The sequence below is a fragment of the Mus caroli genome, unplaced genomic scaffold, assembly GCF_978045245.1.
Source record: "Mus caroli unplaced genomic scaffold, Mus_caroli_1 scaffold_6, whole genome shotgun sequence".
NCBI classification, from domain to species: Eukaryota; Metazoa; Chordata; class Mammalia; order Rodentia; family Muridae; genus Mus; species Mus caroli.
In genome coordinates this window covers 19888615-19915985 of record NW_028227261.1, presented here as the reverse complement: position 1 = coordinate 19915985, position 27371 = coordinate 19888615, and the positions used below count along the sequence as shown (strand labels likewise).

The 27371-nt window shown below is 48.5% G+C and overlaps 1 long non-coding RNA gene across 1 annotated transcript; it reads right to left on the bottom strand.

Annotated features, from left to right (window-relative positions):
• Positions 1-13269: 13269 nt before the first annotated feature.
• Positions 13270-17809, bottom strand: LOC147004189 (uncharacterized). The gene is made up of 3 exons (XR_015047225.1): positions 17594-17809; positions 13770-13938; positions 13270-13467 (listed from the first exon to the last, which is right to left on the bottom strand). It is a non-coding gene; the product is annotated as an uncharacterized LOC147004189 (long non-coding RNA).
• Between the last annotated feature and the right edge of the window lie 9562 nt (positions 17810-27371).

The window sequence follows — 27371 nt, the reverse complement described above, 5'->3', positions numbered from 1 at the left end:
ATCTCCTTTCATTAGGTGGGCCCACCACCTGACAGGCTGAGCGAAGGAATCACTCCTTTCCCCTTGGTGTTTAAAACTATTCTGGGGCTGGTGAGATGGAAACTATTCTGTAGAATGAGTTTAAAATTCTGACATCTCAGTCTCACCCAGCTTCAATCATGGAGCCCTGGTTTTTCTGGGGGTGTTTTCCTGTTACTTTTTTTTTTTTTTTTTTTGGATTTTTGAGACACGGTTTCTCTGTGTAGCCTTGGCTGTCCTGGCACTCACTTTGTAGACCAGGCTGGCCTCGAACTCAGAAATCCGCCTGCCTCTGCCTCCCAAGTGCTAGGATTAAAGGCGTGCGCCACCACGCCCAGCTTTTTCCTGTTACTTTTTACTGTCTCAGTCCACCACTGAAAAAACTTCAGTGTGTGTGTGTGTGTGTGTGTGTGATACATGTTGTTGTGCATGTATGTATGGGACCCAGAGGGCAATGTTTCCTCAGTTGGTCTCCACCTTCTCTGTTTGTGTGAGGTGGGATCTCTCACTAAACTGGAGCCCACTGACTTGGCAAGTCTGTCTGTCTGGAGAGCCCGGGGTGCTTCCCTTCTCTGCCTCCCAGTAAATGTTCTCATCTGCAGAGCCACCTCTCCAGGTCCTCCTTCCTTCCTTCCTTCCTTCCTTCCTTCCTTCCTTCCTTCCTTCCTTCCTTCCTCCCTCCCTCCTCCCTCCCTCCCTCCCTTTCTTCCTTCCTTTTCCTTCCTTCCTTCCTTCCTTCCTTCCTTCCTTCCTTCCTCCCTCCCTCCCTCCCTCCCTCCCTTCCTTCCTCCCTCCCTCCCTTCCTTTTCCTTCCTTCCTTTTCCTTCCTTCCTTCCTTTTCCTTCCTTCCTTCCTTTCTTCCTTCCTTCCTTCCTCCCTTTTCCTTCCTTCCTTCCTTTTCCTTCCTTCCTTCCTTCCTTCCTTCCTTCCTTCCTTCCTTCCTTCCTTCCTTTAACTCTCTGAGTACAGTTAGTTTTGCCCATGTATTCCTAGGAGCAGGGTCGTCCACTGAAGCAGGGTCAACCTACCATGGACTGCAGGCTTAAACTGAACTGACCCTCCCTCCCCCAGCCGCCATCCACCACCAACCTCTTCTTTGAGCACTCTTTTTTCTTGCTCTCTTATGCAAGATGACCCAAGGTCACCTTCTACACTCTCTGTCCCAATCTTAATCCGTCATTTGTTCGTGGAGACCAGGGGCCTTTGGTGGGGAACAGTATTAGAAGCCAGGATCTCAGTCCTTCTCAGTGGCAGGAACTAGGGAGCCCTAATCCACTGTTGCCATCCTGCCTGGGCACTAGCCTCTCAGGCCAGGCTTTGGGGCTCTCTACTGGAGTGCTAACTCTCTTTAAAATTGCCCACTGACAACTTTAAAACTAGATTTTTCTGGAAATGAATTTAAAAAGAGAAGAGGCTAGCTAGTTCCTGGGCACTCCACTGTTTTCTTTTCTTTAATGTATTATAGTTGGTTGGTCTGCCATGGAAAGCCTTTATAAGTGGATCTTTGATCTGATAATTATCAGATCGTTTTTTTCGGTGTGGATAACTACGGATTATATCCGTAAGTAATGACCATTTTGCCTCTTATTTTCCCACCCTTACATTTCTTCATAACGTCAGCAAGAGCCTGAGAGTAAAGTGAATTAGTAACTACAATGTTGGGCGTCCTTCGGCTGTTCCTGGTCTCCTTTGAGAATTTATTTTTGGCTGGGTGGTAGTGGGGCACACCTTTAATCCTGGCAGTTGTGAGGCAGAGGCAGACAGATATCATGAGTTTGAGGCTTACCTGTCTACAGAGCAAGTTCCAGGACAGACAGCACTACATGAAGAAACCTTGTCTTGAAAAACAAAAAGTATATATTTTTTGGGATCTGGGCATAGAAATGCCTGCCTGCAGTCTCAGCCTTGAGAAGACACATGAGGGAGGATTACTAAAAGTTCAAGGCCAGCTTGGTCTACATAGGGAATTTTGGGACACCCATGGCTTCATAGACAGACCCTATCAGTAATAATAATAATAATAATAATAATAATAATAATAAAATATATTATTAATGAGATAAATACATAATGAGACCCTCTGAAGAAAAACCAAACAAAAGAAGCTATTCAGGCTATAGGTAAAGTTCAGCCCCATCTAGCATGCACAAGGCCCTGGATTTGATACCAAATACTCTAAATATGCATTTTTAAGGAGCTGGAGAGATGGCTCAGCAGTTAAGAGCACTAGCTATTCTTTTTTTTTTTTTTTGGTTTTTCGAGACAGGGTTTCTCTGTGTAGCCCTGGCTGTCCTGGCACTCACTTTGTAGACCAGGCTGGCCTCGAACTCAGAAATCCGCCTGCCTCTGCCTCCCGAGTGCTGGGATTAAAGGCGTGCGCCACCACGCCCGGCTCATGCACTAGCTATTCTTGTAGAGGACCTGGGTTCAATTCCTAGCATCCACAGGGTAGTTTATAACCACCTGCATCTCTAGTTCCAGGGGAATCTGACCCCTTTCCATTTCACACATACGGTTCATATACATACACGACACAAAACACTCATATACATTAAAAAATTAAAAAGCATTTATGTTTTCCTTAAGTTCTGACTATACATCTTATATCAATTTTTATATCCATTTTCTTTCCTTTCTTTTTCTTTTCTCTTCTTTTTTAATGTAATATATTTATTTTTTTATTTTTTATTTTTGGTGGTGGTGGTGGTTCTTTGTTTTTCAAGACAGGGACTCACCTTGTAGCCCTGGCTGCCTTGGAACTCACAGAGATGCACCTGCCTCTGCTTTCCAAGTGTTTGAGATTAACAGTGTGCACCACAATGCCTGCCTGCCCTTAATCACACTTGTTTTTTGGGCGGGGGCGGGGGTGGGGGTGGGGGGGGGGTGGGAGGCAGAGTTTCTCTGTGCAGCCCTGACTATCCTGGAAGTAGTTCTGTGAACCAGATTGGCCTTGACCTCACAGAGATCCACCGGCTTTTGGCTCCAGAGTGCTCCGATTGAAGGCATGCACCGTGACAGCCTGGCTTTAATCATATTTAAAAAAACAAACAAACAAACAAACAAACAACCTTCAAGAAAAAAAAAAACCCTTACGTGTGTGTGTGTGTGTGTGTGTGTGTGTGTGTACACCACAATGTCCACAAGGAAGTCAGATGGAAACTTGGGGGAGTCAGTTTCTTCCATCATATTGGTCCGAGGAACTGATATCAGACTGCCAGGTTTGGCGATGAGCAACCCTGCTTACCCACCTCAGTGACCTTAAAAATGTAAAAACACTTTTAGATTTATTTTATCCTATGTATATGAATGTTTTGACCGAGTGTATGTCTGCTCCATGTGCCTGACTGGAAGAGAACATGGAATCCACTGGAACTGGAGTCACAGATGGGTCTGAGCCGCCACGTGGGTGCTGGGACTTGAACCCAGGTCCTCTGCAAGAGAAGCCAGTGCTCTAACCACTGAGCCACGTGTCCAACCCCGTTATAAGTTTTGGTAATTTTCCCACCCCCTACTCCCTCCTGGTTTACTAAAGATTTTGGAAACTGCAAATGGGTGCGACTTTCTGAACGGCTTTCTTCTGAGCATGCGCCTGCGGGGAGACGGTCTCATAGTTTTTTTTCCTGTAGCCTGTCAATAAACATGAGAACTTAGTGGCTGCATTTTCTGAAGGTTAATTTTCCTTCTTTATCCAGGATAAGCCCCAGTTGGTGGCGCTTTAAAATAAAACAAACATAGGATTGAGCTAAGTGCCGTCTTTGCCGCGGTTTCTCATCTTTGTGTTCCAAGGGAGAAGAGCTTTTAATTGCCTCCTCAAAGTTTGTTTTCAGTTTCGAAATTACCCTGTCGTATTAAAGACATTAACTATATCCTCTTTATTCTGAACCCCTTGCTTTAGAATTGAGACGTGGGATTTTATAAGCTCCCAAGGAGGCGTGGCAACATTTTCTGTCCTGAAAACTCTCCCCTGAAGGTAGCCGGAGCCTGGATGTTCCAGGCTGTGGGAGCGCCGGCCACCGCTAACTATACCTGATGATGCCCGTCAGGGTAGAGACCAGCTGCAGCTTCAATCCAGTCTCGCCGGGCTACAAGGGAGCTGGGTCTTGGTTTCCTCCTCCGCAAAACGTGGCGTTGGGTACAAGAATGTGGGGAGCTCTTCCAGCCCTGGCAATTGTGGGCCTCAGATGCTTCGGGGCCACCTCCTATGTTGCCACTGCTGTGGGTCTGCAAGCTCAGCGAGACGGGAAGAAGAGACACCAAGGGGGCCAAGTGTGATGGGCCCCTGTCCCCACCCCAGGGTCTCCCCAGCCCTCCACAGGCCCTATGCTACAGGTGTGGCTCTGGGTCTCTTGGAAGCTCCCAGTTCTCCTTTCCACACCCCATTTCCTCTTCTGCCCCGCCCCCTCCTCTGTGCCCCTGCGACTCCCTGATGTCAACTCTAAACCCCCAGCTCAGGTAGCCCTGCCAGCCTGTTTCATTCCCTAGCCCCTCCCACACAGATCAGCTTGGACTCTGTCTCCTCAGTAACGGGACAGGTCCTCTCCTTTCTCCTCCCTAGCGGTTACATTCTTTTTTTTTTTTTTTTTTTTTTTTTAAAGATTTATTTATTATATGTAAGTACACTGTAGCTGTCTTCAGACACTCCAGAAGAGGGCGCCAGGTCTCGTTGCGGATGGTTGTGAGCCACCATGTGGTTGCTGGGATTTGAACTCTGGACCTTTGGAGGAGCAGTCGGGTGCTCTTACCCACTGAGCCATCTCACCAGCCCGCGGTTACATTCTTAAGTCGAGCTGTTTCTTCGTCCTCCGCTACAGAGCCCCTGAACTCAACTGTGGTACTTATTTCCTTTCTGGCTCCTGAGGCGCGGCTGGGCTGGACCTGCTCGCTCTCCTCCCAATCTGGGTTGGGTGCTAACCTGTTCCGTTCCTCCTCTGTTCCACACTCTGATTCCTGACCGACTGGTGGCAGCTTCAGACTTGTCCCCTGCATTGCTCTCTGGGTACCACAGCGCAAGGCTGCTCCGGTGTTCTTATGTAGGTATCTGCTGCCCCTGCTGGTCAGTTTGTTATAAACACCGACAGCTTTCCAGGTCATTGAGACACCCTTCCCAACATTCAACATGGGGACGGAGTGGGAGGAGGGAGGCGTTGACAGCCAGACCAGACCAGATCCAGGAACCAGAAACTGTAATGAGTGGGGTTGTGTTTGTCCCCTCTTTTATAGGTTGGAAACTAAGATATTAAGATAAAGTCATTTCATCAAGGGATAGAGCTAGACAAAATAAAATAAAATAAAAACCAGAGCATTTAGAGGACAAAGCCAGAGCCTGTAGACATAACTACTCAGGAATCTGAAGCCGGAGGATGGCTTGAGCCAGGAGTTAGAGACTAGTCTGTATGACAAGGACATAGATAGATAGATAGATAGATAGATAGACAGATAGATAGATAGACAGATGACAGATAGATAACCCAGCTTTGCTTGGAGTTCAGAACTGCCTCCAGCTCCTTAGAAACTTTCCACTCTCCCAGAACTCTACTCCCAAGCATGGCTTGCCTGTTCTTCTCTACTCTCAATGTGACACCTTCAGACTGTCCACACAGCACAGAAGGCTCTCTGCATTAGCATTAGCATCCTGCCGTAACGTCCCTTCCTGAGACAGCTGTGGTGGCAACCCACCTACAATCCCAGCACTTGGAAGTTAGAGGTGGCAAGCCATCACAGCACTTGGAAGGTGGAGGCAGAAGGATCAGAAATTCAAGGTCATCTTTAACGACACAGCAAATCGAGCATCAGCCTCCGAAGCCCATCCTTCCAACCAGCCATACGTACCCTCTCCTACACACACAGTCTACCCCACACCCAACCCAAGCCCTCCTAAGTAGCTCATCTTTAAGGAAAAAAAAAAGCAAAACAGAAGAGCCTCCTTTGCCCTGACCCAAACTGGAGCTGCCTGCCTATTTCCTTAGGAAGAAAGTCCTTAAGGGAAAGGGGGCAGGGAATGTAACTCATGCTGTAGCTCTGTTGGTAGACACTTGTCTAGTGTGCACACATCCTAGGACTGTAAGCTCACCATGGTGGGCTTATCTATCACCTATCTGTCTGTCTGTCTGTCTGTCTGTCTGTCTGTCTATCTACCTGTCTATCTATCTATCTATCTATCTATCTATCTATCTATCTATCTATCTATCTATCTAATCTACCATCTATCTATCATCCACCTATCATTTATCTACTTATCTATCATCTATCTATAATCTATCGTCTATCCATCTATCATCTACCTGTCATCTATCTACCTGTCATCTACCTATCTATCACCTATCATTTGTCTGTCTCTCTGTCTGTCTGTCTATTACCTACCCACAACTACACACTGTAATCTCAACACTCCAGAAACAGAGGCAGGAATATCAGAAGTTCATGATCACCCTCAGCTACATATGGAATTCAGTGTCAACCTGGACTACATGAGACCCTGTCTCATGGGGGTGGGGGTGGAGAGGGATCCTGGGAATATGGGTCCATAGTAGAGTACTGACCCTGAGTTTGATACCTGATACCAAGAAAGAAAGAAAGAAAGAAAGAAAGAAAGAAAGAAAGAAAGAAAGAAAGAAAGAAAGAAAGAAAGAAAGCTAGCTAGCTTTGGGGAGGACTGCCCGTTTGTTTTCTTCTCCTTCAGCACGGGCTGTTCTGGATTTTGTCCCATGCTTGCCAAGTCACGCTGACCAGATGTTCCCTAAGCAAGCAGCCCATGTCCAGCTGACTCAGTACACTTGACCTCTTGCTTGGCAGCCCTCAGCACCCTGGGATGAGAGTTCTGTCCTCTGTGGTCAGAACTCCTCCTGGTTTTGTTTCTTCCCATTTCTACTTCTCAGTCTCCTCTGCAGATCGCTGGCACTCCCCAGCCCTGTCTCAGACCCTCCCCTCCATCCTGTTCTCTCCTAGGGTGTCCACAGAAGGATTAGCAGCCCTCCCATGTATGCCACCTCTGTGGGGTACCTCCGCTGCAGGGGGTGTGCTACTGGCTTACAGCAAGGGTGGCGTGCTACGGTCCTCAAGGTGGCACAGGCTATCTGCCAATCCTGCAGGGATGTGGAGGCCTTACTCTGGCTTAGCCTTTCCTCTGATCCTAAGAGGGACATCCATCTGCTTGCACTTCTCTCCTCAAACACATCTCACTCTCAGTCTGTCAGCTCAGATCTCCCCAGTCTGATTCTCTAACACACTGCTCCATCCACAAACCCAGAGCTCATCAGGAAAACCTCCCTCTCCCTTGCCCTTATCCATCCACCCATCCATATCATGGTCTGCCCACCTGTCTCACCCAAGCCTCCCCTGTACAGTCTCAATAGCAGCCCTGGGCGTCCTGGCATGTTACCGTGAATTAATTAAACCAAACCGTTTTGGCTCCTGGTGAGTCACATGCATGCTGCACCCACCGAAAAGCTTTCTGTATTTATGAATGAAACACACACACACACACACACACACACACCAGTTAATTTTGATATACCTTGACTAGCTCAATGGCTGAGCACTTCTAAATCTTCCCGTTGGCTTGACACCTTCTAAATCTCTATTTTACCCTTGCTGCCCTGTCACCTTCTGGGCAGCCACCCCATAGGGCCACATTTCCTTTCCACCTACATCGCTGGATGTTTTCTCTCCTGCAGCTCTTAAATCTGATCCCTCTGCCTCCGAGTCACAGCGATTCTCTCTTCTTCCCCTCTCTCTTGGTCCCTTGCCCGCACAATCTAAAAGTCCCACTATGTCTCTTTGCCCAGCCATTGTCTAAATGGCAATTCGTTGTTAGAACCAGCCCAGGGCAGGGACCCTCAGGTCTGGAAGCATGGATTTTGGGAGCAGAAACAAGACAGAGCATGAGAGCTGATCCCCAACACTGGCACTGTCTCCAACTGCCCTCATTCAGTATGCTCACCACACAGCATCCGATGAATGCGTGTGACTGTGACACATGGCAGCCATTTTTCTTCTGGATCAAGGTCTCACTCCTCACTGCAGCCTGCAAGGCCACGTACTCTGGCCCCTGACGCTTCTCCTGCCTCTTAGGCACTCCAGCACCATGGCCAGAGCCACAACCTCCCTACAGGGCCCCACAACTTCTACTTCTACTGGACGCCAGGATCATCCTCCTCCCCTCCCTTCACCCAGTCATCTCCTAACTGTCATGGCTCACCTCCAGGACTCCCTTGCCAGGGAGGCACCATATGATGATCCCAAGGACAGGCCAGGTGTGATGACATCCCTTCTCAAGAAGCTTTGGTCCTTCTTCCAACACAATTCATCTTGCAACCCCTTCAGTCATCCAGATGGCGTCTAACAAATTCCCCAAACTCGCCCCTGGGTGGGCACACATCTGTGCTTGTTTGGAAGCATTTAGGACCTCGGGGTGGGGGTGGGGCTAGCTACTGTGGCAGAAGGATAAAGGGAGTGAACCCAGCCTTTCCATCTGACTGCATAGTGAGTCACTTCAAGAAGAAGTTGGATGGCTGAAGACATGGCCTGGTGGTTAAGAGCACTGACTGCTCTTCCAGAGGACCCAGGAATGATTCTTAGCACCCACATGGTGGGTCACAACTGTCTGTAACTCCAGTTCCAGATAATCAATGCCCTGTTCTAGCCTCTAGAACATACACGCAGGCAAAATATGCATGGACATGAAATAAAAACCAATAGCATCCAGGGGCCGAGGAGATGGTTCTGTCTGTAAAGTGTTTGTCCCAAAGCACAAGGATCTGACTCACCCACATGTACAAATCCGGACATGCAGGCACATATTTATTATCCCGGAGCTGTGGAGGCAGACACCAGCATCCCTGGGGCTCACTGGCCAAACTGCCTAGCCTACTTGGTGACTTCCACGCCAATGAGAGACTCTATCTCGAAAGGAAGATGGCGTTAGCTGGGAAATGATGGTGTATAAGATTTTCTGCCTAAGCATCAGGACATCCTGAGGTCCCTGGTACCCACATAAGAACCAGGTATAGCCACATTTATGCCTGTACCCCCAATGCTTTGGGGGTGCAAAAAGCAGAATGTCTGGGACTTGTCAGCCACCAGCCTAACATCAGGTCCAGTGAGAGATACTGTCTTAAGGGGCTAAGGGGCAGAATGACAGAGAAGGACATCTGATATCCTTCTCTGTCCTCTGGCATCTCCATGCATACACACAAACATGCACACATGTGCACACACATGTAATACCCAAGTCATTCAGTCTGTCTAACTTCCTTCCTCCCTTCCTCTCTCCCACCTCCCTCCCTCCTTTTCCTTTCTTATTTCTCTTCTCTTCTCTTCTCTTCTCTTCTCTTCTCTTCTCTTCTCTTCTCTTCTCTTCTCTTCTCTTCTCTTCTCTTCTCTTCTCTTCTCTTCCTCTCCTCTCCTCCCCTCCCCTCCCCTCCCCTCTCCTCTCTTCTTCTTCTTCTTCTTCTTCTTCTTCTTCTTCTTCTTCTTCTTCTTCTTCTTCTTCTTCTCTCTCTCTCTCTCTCTCTCTCTCTCTCTCTCTCTCTCTCTCTCTCTCTCTCTCTCTCTCTTTTTCTCTCAGCAGAATCTCATGGTGTAGCTCTGACTGGCTTGGAGTTCTCTATGTAGACCAGGCTGGCCTAGAACTCAGAAACCCACCTGCCTCTGCCTCCTGAGTGCTGCAATCAAAGGTGTGCACCACCACGCTCAGCTTTCTTTCTTTCCTTTTCTCAGTACTGAGGACTGAAGCTAGAGTCTCACTTAGACTAGGCCAGGGCTTCATCCCTGAGCTGTGTCTGCAGCCTTCCTCCGCTTCCTCCTCCTCTTCTTCCCCCTCTTCTTCTTCCTTCTCTTCTTCCTCCTTTTCCTCCTCCTTCTCCTCTTCCTCCTCTTCTTCCTCTTCTTCTCTTTCTCTTCTTCTTCCTCTTCTATTTGTATTTCAAAACATTCTCACTAGGTTGCCCAGGATCTCCTTGAACACACTCTCTTACTCTATCGCCCTTGCTGATCTTGAATTTATGCCTCAACCTCCCAAGTAGTGGGGATCACAGGCCAGAGCCACAAGGCCCTGCTACCATTCTTCCTTTATTACAGAAGCCATGGGTGGTTGTTATAGAAAAACAAACAAACAAACAAACAAATGGGAAATCACAGGCTTAAGCAGGAACATATGGTCCTGTGTGCACACTGCTTTGCAAACTGCTTCTCTCCCTGAGCATAGGTACAGGACCCACACATGCCAACATCTACGTTTCTGTTGTTCAGACATGATGACCTGTTGTCAGGTCATAGCAGTTTTCCGTTGTATGATATGCATGTGGTATTCATTGTAGGCAGTACATAGGAATGTGTGTGGGTATGCCCATGTGCGTGTATACGGAGGCCAGAGGGTGCCCTTTCAGGAAACATTTCTTCTCCTTCTCCTTCTCCTTCTCCTTCTCCTTCTCCTTCTCCTTCTCCTTCTCCTTCTCCTTCTCCTTCTCCTTCTCCTTCTCCTTCTCCTTCTCCTTCTCCTTCTCCTTCTCCTTCTCCTTCTCCTTCTCCTTCTTCTTCTCCTCCTCCTCCTCCTCCTTCTCCTCCTCCTTCTCCTTCTTCTTCTTTCTCCTCTTCCTCCTCTTCTTCCTCCTCCTCTTCTCTCTCCTTCTGTTTTCTTTATTTTTTATTCACTTCACATCCTGATTGCTGCCCCCTCTCCCTGTCCCCCTCTCACACAGTCCCTCCCTCCTCCTCCTCCCCCACTTCTCCTCTGAAAGGATGGAGGTCCCCTGTGTATCCCCCCCACCCTGGCTCCCACATCAAGTCTCTGCACGGCTAGGGGTATCTTCTCCCACTGAGGCCAGACAAGGCAACAGCCCTGTTAGGAGAACATAATTTCGCTGACAGGCAATGGCTTTAGAAACAGCCCCTGATCTATTTGTTGAGGGACCCACATGCAGACAGAGCTGCACATCTGCTACATAGGTGTGGGTGACCTAGGTCCAGCCAGTGCTCTCTCTCTGTCTCTGTCTCTGTCTCTGTCTCTGTCTCTGTCTCTGTCTCTCTCTCTCTCTCTCTCTCTCTCTCTCACCAAGTAGGCTAGGCTGGTCACCCAGGGACCTGCCAGTTTCTGTTTCCTCAGCACTGGGGTTGCAAGAGTTGCTCCATGCCCTGCTCTTCTTCCTTCCTTCCTTCCTTCCTTCCTTCCTTCCTTCCTTCCTTCCTTCCTTCCTTCCTTCCTTCCTCCCTCCCTCCCTCCCTCCCTCCCTCCCTCCTTCCTTCCTTCCTCTCTCCCTTTCTTAATTTTTAAGATAGGGCATTTCTGTTTAGCCCTGGATTGGGTTTTGTTGTTGTTGTTGCTGGGTTTTGTTTTGTTTTAATGTGGACTTCAGCGATCAAACTCAGTTCCCCATGCTTATGAGGCAAGTATTTTCTTTCTTTCTTTTTTTTTTTTTTTTTGGTTTTTCGAGACAGGGTTTCTCTGTGTAGCCCTGGCTGTCCTGGAACTCACTTTGTAGACCAGGCTGGCCTCGAACTCAGAAATCCACTTGCCTCTGCCTCCCAAGTGCTGGGATTAAAGGCGCGTGCCACCACGCCCGGCGAGGCAAGTATTTTCTGACCATCTCCCTGGCCCCAAAGATTTCTCTCTTTTACCAGTGTGTGTGTGTGTGTGTGTGCATGTGCCTGTGCGTGTGTGTGTCTCTAATGTGTGTGTGTGCATACATTCGTGTGTCTGTGTGTTCAAGTATCCTAGGAGCTTGGTTGTTATTTTTGTTTGGACACAGCCTCATGTAGCTCAGGCTGTCCTCAAACTCACTCTGTAACTGAGGATGGGTGAGAACCTATGGTCCTCCTGCCTCTGTCTTTCAGTCTACATGATGGTGGGGATGGAAACCAGGGCTCCGTGCACACCAGGCAGGCACAATACCTCAGGCAGGCTGAGTGTCCACTGGGCAGGACATTCTGGCTTGGGAAGACTTGGATGGGTCCTCGATTCAGCAGCTCCTTTACCATCCATGGAGATTTCAAGAGCTTATTATGCAGGTCTCGGAGGAGAACCTCAAAGGTGACCTGTTGTCATTTGAGACTGCTGGCACAGTGGCAGTGAGGGTTCACACACCCGTGCTTGCAAACGTCCTGAATGGCTTTCCAAGATGGGCCTCTGTGGGAGGCAGGTGCACGGCCAGGCAGGACAGACCACCCTGCTCAAGCACCAGGAGGACATTGTGGTTGCTTTCCCTACAGCCCACCTCTGTCTGACGCGAGCAAGTCAACACCCAGCTCCATCCACCTGGGAGAGGGGAGACTCGGTTTTTGCATAGTTTCAGGGTTTTTTTGTTTTGTTTTGTTTTTTGTTTTTTGTTTTCGAGACAAAGTTTCTCTATGTAGTCCTGGCTGTCCTGGAACTCACTCTGTAGACCAGGCTGGCCTTGAACTCAGAAATTCACCTGCCTCTGCCTCCCAAGTGCTGGGATTAAAGGCATGCGCCACCACTCCCAGCTTCAGGTTTATTCTTACTTTATGTCAGTTTGAGTTGTTTGGTCTTGTGATGACCAGCAGGCCCTTCGGTTTTTGAGATAAGGTCTCAGTATGTAACCCGGGGTGGCCTTGAACTCAGCACCTTCGTAATGTAGCCTTCTGAGTGCTGGGATTGCAGGTGTGTAAGGGAATATTTTTAGGACAGAGAAGTACTTTCTCCAGAACTCACCATCCTTCCGCCTCAGCTTCCTGGATATCTTAGGTTCTAGGCTTCCAGAGTCACTCAGGGACACGACTTTTTGTTTTAAAACAGAATAGCCAGCCGGGCGTGGTGGCGCACGCCTTTAATCCCAGCACTTGGGAGGCAGAGGCAGGCGGATTTCTGAGTTTGAGGCTAGCCTGGTCTACAGAGTGAGTTCCAGGAAAGCCAGGACTACACAGAGAAACTCTGTCTAGAAACATACACCCCTCCCCCAAAACAAACAAACAAACAAAAAACAGAATAGCCACCAACAGAGGGATTTCTAGTTTGATCTTATTTCTATATTTAGAAGCAAAAAGACAATCAACCAAACAAAAACAGTTGGGGACTGTATGTGGTAGCCTATGTTGTTAATCCCAGCACTTGGGAAGCAGAGGCAGGCAGATCTCTATGAGTTCAAGGCCAGCCTTATCTACATAGCGAGTTCCAAGCCAACCAGAATCAGCGCTACCTTGAGTGTGTGCACACACGCATGTGTGCGTGAGCGTGTGCGTACATGCTGTATCCGTGTTTGGGTGGAGAGGGGTATGTCTGATGTCCTCTTCTGGCTCTGTCACTTTCCACCAGATACCTAGAAGTTGCTTCCATCCTCCCTTCAGGAGCATGTCCCCTGCTCTCTAATGTCCTTAACCACCTGCCATTCCCAGGCGTTCACTTCAGGTCGCCACCAGAGGGCAGCTATGCTCCATGCCAGCAGCTTGTCGGCCATCCTTGCCGCTCAGTGTGGCTTTCTTCCTGGACTCTCAGACCTGGAAAGGGAGAAGAATAGGAAGCCAGAAAAAAAAGAGACCAAAAAGTGATTCCCGTTTGTTAGTTTGTTCTCTGAGACAAGGTCTCTCTCACTGTGTAGCCTGCACTGGCCTGGAGCTTGCTAGATAAAGTAGGCTGGCTTTGAACTCACAGAGTTCCTCTGCATCCTGAGTGCTAGAGTTAAAGGCATCACCCCCAACTTGCTTTATTATTATTATTATTATTATTATTATTATTATATTTATTTTAGTTTTTCAACAGGGTTTCTATATGTAACAGCCCTGGCTGTTCTGGAACTCACTTTGTAAACCGGGCTGGCCTCGAACTCCAACTTGATATTTTAGGGAGACACTTCTACCCAGACCTGTGGGAAATTTCCTGGCTTTTTCCTCTTCCCTCTCATTTGTTCTCCAACGTCAGTGTTTTCTTTGCTTAAGCGGGAGGGTTTGGGTCCAGATTGACTTGAAACTCTGTAGTAAAAGGTAACTTTGATTGCCACAGCCTCCTGCCTTTACTTGCCAAGTGAGGAGATTAGAGACACAGACCGCCAAATGTGGACTCACCTATAATTTTAAGCAAACAACTCGATGTCCTTGTGACGCCATTGCCACATCTGGGATTCAGAACCTTCGCCCTGCAGATACCTTGGACACCTCCCCGTCACTCCCTGGCCCTCTCTGGTTTCCCTCTCCACACCTACGCTACCCCTGTCTCTACAGATTTACCTATTATTAGAGACAACTGAAAGCTTTTAATTACATTTTTATTTACCAGGGGCCCCTCATTTACCACAGCGTGTATGTGCCAGTCAGAAAGCAACTTGGGAGAGTCACTTTTCTCCTTGAGGGTCCCAAGAACTAAACCCCTGTGGTTCAGCTTGGTGGCAAGCACCTAAGTGCTGAGCCATCTTGCTGTCCATCCGTCACTCCTTGTGTAAACTCACTCTAGAAGCATCTGCTCATCTGGTTTATTTCACTTCATGTAACATTTTCAAGGGCCGTCTACATTGGAACGTGGATTGATACTTCATGCTTTTTCATTGCTGAGTAATATTCCATTTGATGGCCAGACCACCTTTTCACTAAGTATTAATGAGAGATGGACATTTGGTTCTTTCTATCTGGGGGCTGTTGTAACTAAGACTGCTAGAGGTGTGTGTGTGCGCACCCTTTAAAGATTACAGACATCATCCACGAACCACAAACTGGGCATGTTCATCCTCAGTGAACCATCTGGTTATTACATCATCACAAAGTTACCAAAGGCTTACCATTAATTCCAGAGCATTCTACCACCCCTTCTCTCCCCATCCTCTCTGCAGTGCTTCTGCCTCCCCCCAGCCCCCACCCCAGGCCTGGCAACCACTCTAATCCGCATTCTGCCTCTGCGGCTTCCCTGTCCCGGACATTTTGCGTAGGTGAAGTCATCCAGCGAGTGGCCTTTTGTGAGTAATGCCCCCTGCCAGCCATGCTTACGCATGTGTCTGTAAGCTGAGGGACAGTCACGCGGTCTATGACTGTAGCACTGTGAACGTCACACCCAGCTATGTACAAAGGAGTTTGGAGGCATTGAAAAGTTTATGGTTGGGCGCACTGGGGCACACTTCACCTACACTAAGGGTCTCACTAGCCTGGAACTTGCTATATAGACCAGATTAGCCTTGAACTCATAGTGATTCCTCTGCCTCTACCTCTGAGTGCTCGGATTAAGATAAGATGCGCACCACCACATCCAGCATAATCGCATATTATATATTAAATAATATATAATTAATATATATATATTAAATTTATTTATTTTTTATTATATTTTGACGGGGTTTCTCTGTGTAGTCCTGGCTGTCCTGGAACTTGCTCTGTAGACCAGGCTGGCCTCGAACTCAGAAATCTACCTGGCTCTGCCTCCTGAGTGCTGGGATTAAAGTTGTGCACCGCCACTGCCCAGTTGTATTATTGTGTCCTGAAATAGGGTTTCATGTAGCCCGGGCTGACTCTGAAGTCACTCTATAGCCAAGGATGACTCTGGACTCCTGACCTTACTCCCTGGACCTTCGAGATGCTGTGATGTTTCTGTTGGCTTTTGCTTTCCATTTGGGGATGACTCAGTTTACCTGTTCTTGCCTATTGGGCTGAGAAGCATGTAGGCTTGCCCCGTGTCCTCCCCTGCTGCACATGTATGTATGTCCTTTCCTGAGCTTCACACAGTGTGTCCATGCCCTCCTGTTCATTCTGTTCTGCTTTTCCTGTCCCTGGGAAGGAGCCCAGGACCTCCCGTGTGTTGCACTAGGCTCCTGTTTGACTATTGACTCACGCCCCCAGCCCTGCTCTTGTTTTAAACACAAAGCCTTCATAGATCATCAGAGGCTCTTGGTGTGTGCCAGTCTTTGCAGGCTGTTCTCTCAGGAAATGTATTCAAGCATAGCACTCCCCATATCAAATACGAGGGTTTTTACTTTATAGAATCATCTATTTTTAGAATTTGCAATTAAAATGATCTCTGGTCACAGGTTGGAAGTGTGTCGTTTTGATGACTGTGGTTACTTTAGCATGATTAAAAGTCTTAGTTCAAGGGTTGGAGAGACAGCTCAGCAGTTAAGAGCACTGACTGCTCTTCCAGAGGTCCTGAGTTCAAATCCCAGCAACCACATGGTGGCTCACAACCATCTGTAATGGGATCCAATGCCCTCTTCTGGTGTCTGAAGACAACTACAGTGTACTCATATACATAAAATCAATAAATCTTTTAAAAAGAAGAAAGAAATAACAGAGGAATGAAACAGAGTAATCTTGAAGGCGAGAAAATAGTTTCCCTCAGTGCTAAGCTCACTGCTAAGGTACTCATGCTTGGGTATGCAAGTCCTTAACCATGCGCAGCAAGCAACCAGTAAAATGCACTGGGTTATAAAAATGATATAAAAGGAGAAGGGAGACTATTTGGGGAAAGGAAGGTGTGGCGGTTTAAACAAGAATGGCTCCCATAGGCTCATATCTTTGAATGCTTGATCCTGGGTTGGTGGCACTGTTTGGGAAGGATCAGGAGGTGTGGCCTTGTTGGAGAAGGTATGTCACAGGCGGTGGGCCTTGAGGTTTCAAAAGCCTGTGCTGTCCCAACCCCATCCAACTTTCAGAGCAGGGTATAAGCTCTCAGCTCCTGCTCCAGCACCATCGTCGCCTGCCTGTAGCCATTCTCCTCACCATGATGGCCACAGGCTTGCCTTCTGCAACTGTAAGCAAGCCACCAGTCAAATGCTTTCCCTTATAAGTTGCCTTGGTCACAGTGTCTCTTCACAGCAATAGAACAGTCACTAAGACAAAAGGGAATCAGCAGGAGTTGTGGAGGGGATGGGAGGGAGTAATGGAGGGAGGTGACTAGAGTGGAAGTACACGATATATGCATATGCAAATGTCATAACAGAACCCGTTACATTTAACTAATACATATCAATTTCTAAAACAGAAACTAACGAGTGACCTTGTCATTGAGAAATAATCACGATCAACTGACTTGTGAGTGTGCGTGGCTCCCTCCATGCATATATTTCTATCAACAGAATGTAGAGACCATGGAGAGCATTAGTGCACATTAGTGTACAGCCCAGGGCCCACACAGCCTCACATTTTAGCAGATTTCCTTCAACTCTTTTCCCCCCTAAAGTCTAGTTCTGTGAGTCTCACATAGTTCAGGCTGCCCTTGAGTTTCACATAGCCCAGGCTGCCTCCAAATCTGCTTTGTATCCCAAGCTGACATTGAACATCTGATCCTTCTGCCCCTGCTAAGGTTACAGACACATGTTGCCACACCCAGCATCTCTTTCCCTTTAAAATAAAAACTGTCAGAAATTGTTGAAGCCCCTGGGTAGCCCCTTCCAGCCTCCTCTGACCCCTTCCCAGAGTGGATGAATCTCAGGTTCAGTTAGAGATTTCTTGCTCATATAATTTGTATGCTAAGTTCCAATCAAGTTTTTGTTTGGTTGGTTTTGAGACAGGGTTTCTCTGTGTAGCCTTGGCTGTCCTGGAACTCACTATGTAGACCAGGCTGGCCTCGAGCTCAGAGATCCTCCTGCCTCTGCCTCCTGAGTGTCATTCAGATTTCAATGACAATGTCCTATGGCATGCATGCTGTCACCTTGCTTTTAGGGTGTGGCATGGTGCTCAGGGGTATGCTCACATTGATCCACATCACCCAAGTCTGTTCATCTGTATGCCACTCGCAATTCTGTGCGACAAATAGCCCCTCCCATTGACTGGACAACATGAGCTGGGCTTTGTGCGAGAAGTCCTCATCACATCTGGAGGATGCTCTTCTCTGGAGTAAACACATAAAATAGATTGCTCAGTTGTAGGGCTCCTAAGGGTTTTCCAACTTCAATAAATACACTACATTAGAATATGTATCACAGCCCTAGAGGATCTGACAAAAAAAAATCTCAACACAATTGTAATAGACAAAATTAGTGTCTTTTTTCCTCTATTAAATCTCTGTGAAGGAATATTCTCTATCTATCTATCCATCCATCCATCCATCTATCTATCTATCTATCTATCTATCTATCTATTTATCTATCTATCTATACACACATACATGCACACATATGCACACATACATGAACACACACATGAACATACACACACTCACACACATGCTGTTTTGTGAAGCAAATCATCTTGGTTTCTTTTCTTGAAGGTATGATTAAAACACCCTAACAAAAAAACTGCTGAGGGAAGAAAGGATTCATTTTAGCTGAAGTTCAAGGTACAGCTCATGGTGGCGGGGTAGCCCGGGCAGCTGGAATGTGAAGCATCTGGTCACAGCACATCCATGATGGGGAAATGAGAAGGATGGACACTGGCTGCTACTCCCCTCACTGTTCCCACTTATACTGTGTAGGATCCTGTGCAGGGAATGCTGCCACCCACAGTGGGCATGGGTCTTCCCACTTCGATTTGCATATTCACTACAATCCCGGCATAGGCCTGCTCAGAGGCCCAGTGTCTCATGTCAGCCAAGCTGGCCTCAGACTCACTATGTAGTTGAAGCTGACCTTGGATTGATCATCCACCTGTCTCTTTCCCAACTGCTGGGATTGCAAACATGTGCCTCTGCAGAGTCAGGAAGACCAGGGTTTGAGGTGACCCTGGGCTGCAAAGCAAGACCCTGTCAATACAATACATTTAGTGGCCAGGCAGTGGTGGCGCACACCTTTAATCCCAGCACTCGGGAGGCAGAGGCAGGGGCATTTCTGAGTTTGAAGCCAGCCTGGTCTACAAAGTGAGTTCTAGGACAGCCAGGGCTATACAGAGAAACCCTGTCTCAAAATCAAATCAACTCAAAACAACAACAACAACAACAACAAACCCAATACATTTAGAGATGTTTTGAAGACCAGTTGTTGTCTTAGACAGGGTTTCCATTGCTGTGAACAGACACCATGACCAAGGCAACTCTTTAAGGACAACAGTTACTTGGGGCTGGCTTACAGGTTCAGAGGTTCAGTCCATTATCATCAAGGTGGGAACATGGCAGTGTCAAGGCAGGCATGGCGCTAGAGGAGCCAAGAGTTCTACATCTTGTTCTGAGGGCAAAAAGGAGAAGACTGGTTCCCATGTGACTAGGAGGAGGGTCTCAAAGCCCACCCCAACAATGACACACTTCCACCAACAAGGCCACACCTCCCAACGGTGCCACTCCCTATGGGCCAAGTATATTCAAGCCACCACAGTTGCCCTGAGAACTTTAGCCAACTGCTCTTTTCTCTGCCTAGCAGGCGGGCCTGGGTTCAAATCTGCCTTGTTTATACCTCTTTTCAGAAGTGTAACTTGGATTCTCATCTGCCTGCCCAATGTTTACCTGTCCTATCTTTCTTTGGTCCCCTGGACTACACTCAGGCTAGCCCATTCCTCTGCCCTGACTGATTCTGTCACAGTGTTAAGGCTGCCCCATTCCTCTCCTTGACTGATTCAGTGTTCACTTCTTCTCCAGCCTTGCTTGCCCATGATGCACCTCTGACCCCAGCCCAGCCCACCTCCGGTTAGATTCTTCTCCTGTTGTCTCTCTTTCATAATCTACATCTGCATCTGCAACAACCTACTACTAGGAAACAAAGATCACTGGAAAAAAAATTTTTTTAATGGATTTGTGTATGTGTGGACCTGCCTGTGTGTGCACGTGTACCACATGCGTCAGTGCCCATGGAGGCCAGCAGGGGGCAGTGTATTCCCTGTGTCTGGAGTTACAGGCTATTGAGAGTTGCCTGTGTGGCTGAAAGCCAAAGCCAGGGCATCTGAGAGAGCAGCAGGCTCTGCTAACTGCCGAGCCAATTCCTTAGTCCTTGGGAGAAAACATTTTATAAACTTTTCTAAGCAGAGGAAGTTACATCTCCATCCACTCACCCTATGTTTCCTGAGAAGGCTCTCTGGCTTGGAGGTCAGCAGCCCAACATTAGTCTCTGGAAGTTTATAGTCCTCTGAAACTGCTAGAGCACCTTCTCAGGCAAAGCAACAAGGGAAACGGTCCCTGGGCTCACAATCAAAGGACAGGAGGCCATTTCACTTGGAAATGCCCCCTTTTTCCCCAAAGCTAAAGCCCAAGATTATTAACAATCCCTAACACGATTTACATATAAGACACACATGTCTCATTCCACGTGGGGCAAATCCCTTCGCCATCATCTGGGAGGACACTATATCGAAGCATCTTTCAGTGAGGGCAGGCCTGATTTGGTTTGGATATGAAACGCCCCCTCCCCGACCTCAGACACATATGTGGAAGGTTTGGTCTCCAATACAACGCACAGAGGTGAGGCTGTGGGAGAGTTGTTTGAATCCCGATAGCTCTGGCCCAATCAGTCCATCTGTCAATCATCTGACAGCCCCATCAGAGGGGGTAGAGACTTGGAGGCAGGGCCTTGGTGGGGAAAGGAAGCCATCGGGAATGTACCCTTGAAGGGCACATCTGTCCCAGCCCCTCCCAACTCTGTGCTTCTCTGTTGCCATGACATAAGCAGCTTCTGTCACTTTGTTATCCTGCTTTGCCATAGGCCTGAAAGGAACGGACCAGAAGACCATAGAGTAAAGCCTGGAAAATCACGAGCCAAAAGGAATCACTCCTTCCTGATATTGTCAACCGGAAGCACCTAACTGGAAGTCCTTGGGGGTGAGACGTCCACCATTGCAGCCTTGGAAGGAAGCAAGCATTCTGATGGTTTAATGTCACAGCCTCAGGGGACAGGGGCCTCCCTGTGTGACTTGGAGTTTCTTAGGTGCTGTGGTCAGCAGGCTCAGAGAAAGGGCTCACTGCTCGCCTGTTCCCCCAGCTCTTACTGACTCTCTCTCTCTGCTGAGCTCCCACTGTCTCTAGGTTCTCAGTCTGCATCCTGGGAAGGTCTGTAGGTCACAGATGGGGCGCCACCTCATTTGCTGCCTGGAGTAGCTGCGGTGATGCAGCCATGCTGGTAACAGCCTGGGACAACAGAAAGCAAACAGATTGTTCTGACAGCCACACAGCTCTGGGAATTCACTAAAAAAAAACCAAAAAACAAAAAACATTGACTTGTACACTTAAAATGCATGACCAAGACAGGCTATGTACTGTGCTAGGGTGGTGGGCGAGGTAGGAGAATGATGAGTTTGAGGCTAGCCTGGGCTACATAGAGAGGTTCTGTCTAGAACAAACAAACCACTGCAGTGGTACCCACCTACGAACTCAGCACCTGGGAGATGGGGCAAGAGGGTTAGGCATTTAAGGTCATCCTAGGCTCCATAGCAAGTGTGAGGCTAGCCTTGGCTACATAAGCCCCTGTCTCAAAAACAACAACTAAGTATGAATTCTAGTAAGCACAGTGAAGACATGAGGTCAGGTAGCTGGAGGAAGGGTACCCTCCCCAGGTCAGCCAAGGAGGTTCTTTTAGAAGTGACGACCTATGGACCTAACAGGTCAGGAGTTGAGGTAGCTTTGGTGAGGGCTAGCCTGGTTATGCTTGCCTGGTGGGAACCCATTATTATGGGACCCATGAGCTCTACTTTCTTTCCTTTTGGTTTTGAGACAGGGTTTTAAGTAGCTCAAGCTAGACTAGAACTCACTCTGCAGCCTAGGCTGGCCTCAAACTCCTGATCCTGTCACCTCTGCCTCTCAGGTACTAGAGTGTAGGCATGAGCCACCACACTTGGCTGGGAGCCCTTTCCCACACACACCATCTGTAGGGCTCATGCAAGGCTGAGGGTTGTTCTAGACTTCACACCAATGAGGGACATTGGGTCTGTCTATGTCTGGCTGGGTTTTTTTTTTGCTCTACCCCACCCTAGTCCAGGAGCCCACTCTCACTGACTATATGTCTTTTGTGGCCTGCCACAACTGGAGCTTGGGCTTCAGTGGGCAGTGGAGGTGCCCGGGCCCGTGCTGGGCTAGGAGGTGGCTGAGGCCCAATGACTTCATGGCGTCTCCACAGACAGCAGCAACCCAAGCAGTATGAGTCATGCGGTTGGAGGACTGTGGGACCGTGGGATCTCAGCACATTTGATAGGTCATAGGGACACCAGCCAACCCGGATGTTAAAACCACAGGCTGGGAGGAGACCTGCTGGCCCACTCTCCTCCTGTACCTGCCCAGGACCTTCTCTCAAGTGCCTGTAGCTCCTAGCATCAGAGCTGGATGAAAGCCCACAAGGCCGTTCCCCAGCTGTGTGACCTAGAACACACTGAGCGAGGCTCTCCATGCCAGGCTTGGGAAAGGAAGAGGTAGGTCAGGACCAGAATCCTCCACATAGCTCTATGTCCTGCTCTTTGCATCCTGTCAGGGAGAGTGGCTTCCCACCTAGCAGTAGTTCTGTGTTCTCTATCCATGAATACAAAGCGTCCCAGGCCTTCTATGTTTTGGGACCTCTTCCCTAGAGATTAGGAGTCAATTGATCAGGAAGGCTCGGCCATCAAGAACTTCTCATAGCTCCTCAGATGATGCCAAGGGACCAGCGGGATCCAAACAAAAACTGGAGGCCCAGCCTTTCATTTCATAGCCAAGGAGACTGAGGCCTGGAGATCACTCAGAGCTTTCTCCAAACCCAAGGGCCACACCTTATGCAGCCATCTGGCCCCCAGAGTTGCTTCTGTTAAATGGGGGGGGGGTGTCCTATGAAGCCTAAAGCAGTCTCTACAGAGAGGAGTTTGATTGACATTTATGGAGCACTGTGGGCTGACCCTGTGAATGGGCTGCGGAATTGGGGTCAGGCAGAGGAAACCACCAGAGGAAGCCGCCTTGGCAGGATAGGGCAGGCAGTATGTGTGTGTGACAGCTACATGGAGGTGAACTGGGATGGGGAAGGCCCCTACCTGCTCCCTGTTAGATCTAAGGCTCATGGGGGTCATCTTGACTCAGGCAGCTAGCAGCTGAGAGACAGCTTTGACAAAGGCTCTGAGGCTTGGTAAAAGTTTGAAGGACATCTGACCACTCCCTGCTGCTTCTGCAGCCTGAGCTGCAGGCTTAAGTTAGTCCAGAGGAATGGGCAGCAGGAACAGCTGTATCCAGGATCTCTTTCCCAGTCCCTGAGATACAAGGCATGACCTTTGGTCGACTGCTTTATGCTGCGTCTTTCCCATTTTTAAAGTCAACCTAATATTCCAAACACCCCTTTAGAGTGTAGATAAGCACTCTCAACTTCGAGACCAAGTCCAGAGAGTAAAGAGACTTTCCTGGGTCAGCTCAGCGACACCGAATGGAACCAAGGAGTCTGACTTAACGTGTAGTGTGCTCACCTCTAACCCTAGCACCCAGGGAAACTGAGGCAGGAGGATCCTGAGTATTCCAGGCTACAGAGTGAGACCTTGTCTGAAGAAGAAGGAGAAGAAGGAGAAGAAGAAGAAGAAGAAGAAGAAGAAGAAGAAGAAGAAGAAGAAGAAGAAGAAGAAGAAGAAGAAGAAGAAGAAAATGAAGGAGGGAGGGAAGGAAGGAAGGAAGGAAGGAAGGAAGGAAGGAAGGAAGGAAGGAAGGAAGGAAAAGAAATGAGGGGAGGAGCCTGGAGCTCACCAATGTGGACAAGGAAGGCCCCAGCAGACAGAGATGAAGAAATGGAGGCAGGCAGCAAGATTCAGAGGCCTAGGTACAGGAATGCTCAAAACAAACAAACAAACTAACTAACTAACTAACTAACTAACTAACTAACTAACTAACCCAGTCTGCCTCAAGTTCCAGGGGCTCTGACCAAGAAGCCCTGAGCCCACACCCCGGGCTGGGGCTGGCAGGGTGGCCCTGACCTTTCCCATGCCCTGGACTCAGCAGGCAGAACAACCTGGTTCTGTTTCAAGGGCGCCTGGCTTGGTGCCTCTCTCCATCCCATCCCACTCCCCAGTCCAAGGTCTGTAGCTGTAACTGCCGCAGCCATGGCTTCCCAGTGGAGCCTCTGCCTGGCCCTGGGACCTGCCAGGCTTTGCCTTGCCCCTAAGGCTCCTTTTCCACGAAAGCTCTCTAACATTAGCAGTCCCCAGAAGGCCCAGGGTGAACTCTCCAACCCTTCCTGGTGCTCAGCTGCTGGCATTTCCTTTGCCCCAGCTTCAAAGGCCTGGCACTTCCTCCCTCCCATGCCTGGGGTTTTGCAGATGGGACCCACTACCTAGACTCCGTGAAACCCTCCTGACAAAGCCAACTCTGACTTTCCCACTCCTTTTCAGCTCCCTCGCCACTCCCCTCTTGCTGCCCCGGTAAATATCTCCAGCACTCATTACCCCTTCTCCGAGTGACCAGTCATTGTGGCTAAGCTGGCTTTACTGTAGTCTCCCTTCTGGCCACTCTGCCTGGCCCCAGTTCCATGTTCCTACACTCTTTCCTATACCCAACAATCTGTCTCTGTCTAACTCTTGACCACCTCATTCACACCGTGAACAGAGTGACATAGAGTGCTTGCTTAGTATAGACAAAGCCCTAGGAACGCAGCACTAAATAAACGCAGTGTGGTGACACACTCCTGTAAATCTCGAGTTCAGGAGGTAGGGCCAGGAGGATCGGAAGTTCAAGGTCAATGGCTCCTCCAGAAAACTGAGCTCAGTCCTCCCAATGGAAAGAGCTAGCTGTTCAATGCAGAGAACGGAGATAATACAGAAGAGGGCTGTGAGGGTGGGGACACAGTGGCACATGCCTGCCTTCCCCTCCTGTTTATCCGCACCCAATCATAAAGAGGATATGAAGCAGCACACATTAAAAAAAATAGGAAAAAACATTTATCGGATTAAAAATAATAGACAAGTTGTTTTGTTCCAACTTTCCCACATCTGGCACGCACTTTTACCTTTCCAGCCTTGATTTCTCATCTGTAAAATGGGCATCTCTGTATCCATTGAGCTACTGTAGATGTAAATGGATTGGTACAGAAGAGTACCTGGCCCAGTGCTGGGTGCACAGTAAGGAGATCATGCATTTCAGCAGTTAGTAGGATGGGATCTCTTTGTTTATTCTAAAAGAAAAAAATTTGCAAGGTAAGTTCTCTCTATTGTGTAGCCCTGGCTGTCCTGGAACTTAGTGGGTAGACTAGGGTGGCCTTGAACTCATAGAGATCTACTTGCCTCTGCCTCCCCAGTGCTGGGATTAAAGATGTGGGACATCACTGTCCAGCCTAATTTTATTATTTTATGTTTATAAGCGTTTTGCCTCTCTGAGTGTTTGTACACTGTGCACAGGACTGGTACTGATGAAGGCCAGCAGAGGGCGCCAGAGTTACCGGCGGTTGTGAGCCATTGAGAGAGTGCTGGGACTAGTACCCGGCTCCTCTGGAAAAGCAGCCAGTGCTCTTAACCACCACGGAGTCCTCTCTCAGGCCCAGAGATGGAACCTGTGATCCCCTTGCCTCCATTTTCCAAGTGCTGGACTCCAGGCATGAACTGGTGTGGAGGTGCACTGGCTGCTTTCTTTTCTTCTCTCACCAGCGGTGTGGAAACAGGTTGTACCACACAAGTCCCTCCACTTCAGAACGGTCAGAGTTGTCAAGCCGACACCACAGAGCACCAGCCACCCGGTATGTGTCTGGCTCATGGTAAAGCTAGGCAGCCCTGGGTTCTCAGAAAGCCTTCTGGAGAAGATAACCTCTAGATTCCTGGGTGAGGCTCAGGGTGTCAGAGGCTGGTCACACTGACACCCCCTCCTGCCACCTGCCTCTGCAGTTGAGCTCCACAGGACCAGAATGGCCTCCCCTACATCAGCAGGGTGTCACAGACAGGCCTTGGTCATGGTATCAGGAAGTCTCCATGGTCTACTCCTGGTTTCAGTGCCTGGCCCAACCCGTAGCTTTGTCAGGCTACACAGTCTGTCCCATCCATGTGCTCTGTAAGAACAGGGAAGGCACAGTCCCTCTCCCTTGCCTTCTTACGACGTACTTAGGTGTTTACTGTGTGTCCATGTGTTTGTGTGTGTGCATGCACACATATGTGGTGTGAGAATATGTGTCTGTGTATGTATACATGTGTCTGTGTGCGTGTGTCTGTGATGTGAGAGTAGTATGTGTGTGAGTGTGTGTGTGTGAATGGGTGTCTCTGTGTGTGTATGTGTGTCTATGTGACTCTCTGAGTATGTACACATGTGTGTCACAGTGCACATGGAAAAGGTCAGAGAATGATTTGATGGTGTGAAACTATGTGCGTGTGTGTGAGTGTGTGTGTGTGTGTGAGAGAGTGTGTGTGTGTGTGTGTGTGTGTGTGGTGTGTGTATGTGCCTTTAATCCCAGCACTTGGGAGACAGAGGTCTGAGTTCGAGGCCAGCTTGGTCTACAGAGTGAGTTCCAGGACAGCCAGGGCTACACAGAGAAACCCTATCTCGAAACACCCCCCCCCAAAAAAAAGAGGCTCTCATGTAGCCCAGGTTGGCCTGGACTTACATAGCGTAAGCTAGCCTGCTCGTCACGCCTCTGCCTCCTCTGTGCTGGGACACACATAGGGTTTGTGCCACCACCACACCCTCTTTGTAACTTATTGTTGGACTGCATTGGAGAACAAAGGGCACACAGAGGCTACGACTGCTTAAGGACTTTTCCCACCTGAACACATTCACTCTGTCCCTAAGCCATGACGTCACAAAGCAGACCAGCAGCTTCCAGGATACTTGTCAGTCAGTCCCCCTTCAAAGCAGACATAAGTCTTTCTCTGACAGCACACGCTCATTCTGCTCATTTTTCAGTTCTCTGTGAGCTTCCACTTTCTTTCACTCTCTTTCTCTCTTTCTCTTTCTTTTCTTTCTTTCTTTCTTTCTTTCTTTCTTTCTTTCTTTCTTTCTTTCTTTCTTTCTTTCAAATATTTATTTACTTATGTATAAGAGGGCATTGGATCCCATTACAGATGGTTGTGAGCCACCATGTGGTTGCTGAGAATTGAACTCAGGACATTTGGAAAAGCAGCCAGTGCTCTTATCTCCTGAGCCATCTCTCCAGCCACCACCCCCCTTCTTTCTTTTTTAAAGGGTCTCACTTTGTGGCTTTGGCTGGCCTGGAATTCACTATGTAGACCAGGCTGGCTGTGAACTCACAGAAATCTACCTGCTTCTGCCTTTCTTTCTCTCTCTCTCTCTCTCTCTCTCTCTCTTTCTTTTTCTTTTCTTTCTTTCTTTCTTTTTTTTTTTTTTTTGGTTTTTTGAGACAGGGTTTCTCTGTGTAGCCCTGACTGTCCTGGAACTCACTCTGTAGACCAGACTGGCCTCAAACTCAGAGATTCGCCTGCCTCTGCCTCCCAAGTGCTGAGATTAAAGGCATGCACTACCACTGCCTGGCCTGCTTCTGCCTTTCATGTGCCAGGATAAAAGGCACGCACCACCACAAACAGCCTCTGAACTTTTTAGTAAGTAGAACAAGCAGGCTTCAGGCTTTGTAGCGAGCAACAGAGCACATACAATAGATATGATTTCCTAGAGCCTTCCCATTGGTAGAATGAGACAGGCTGGA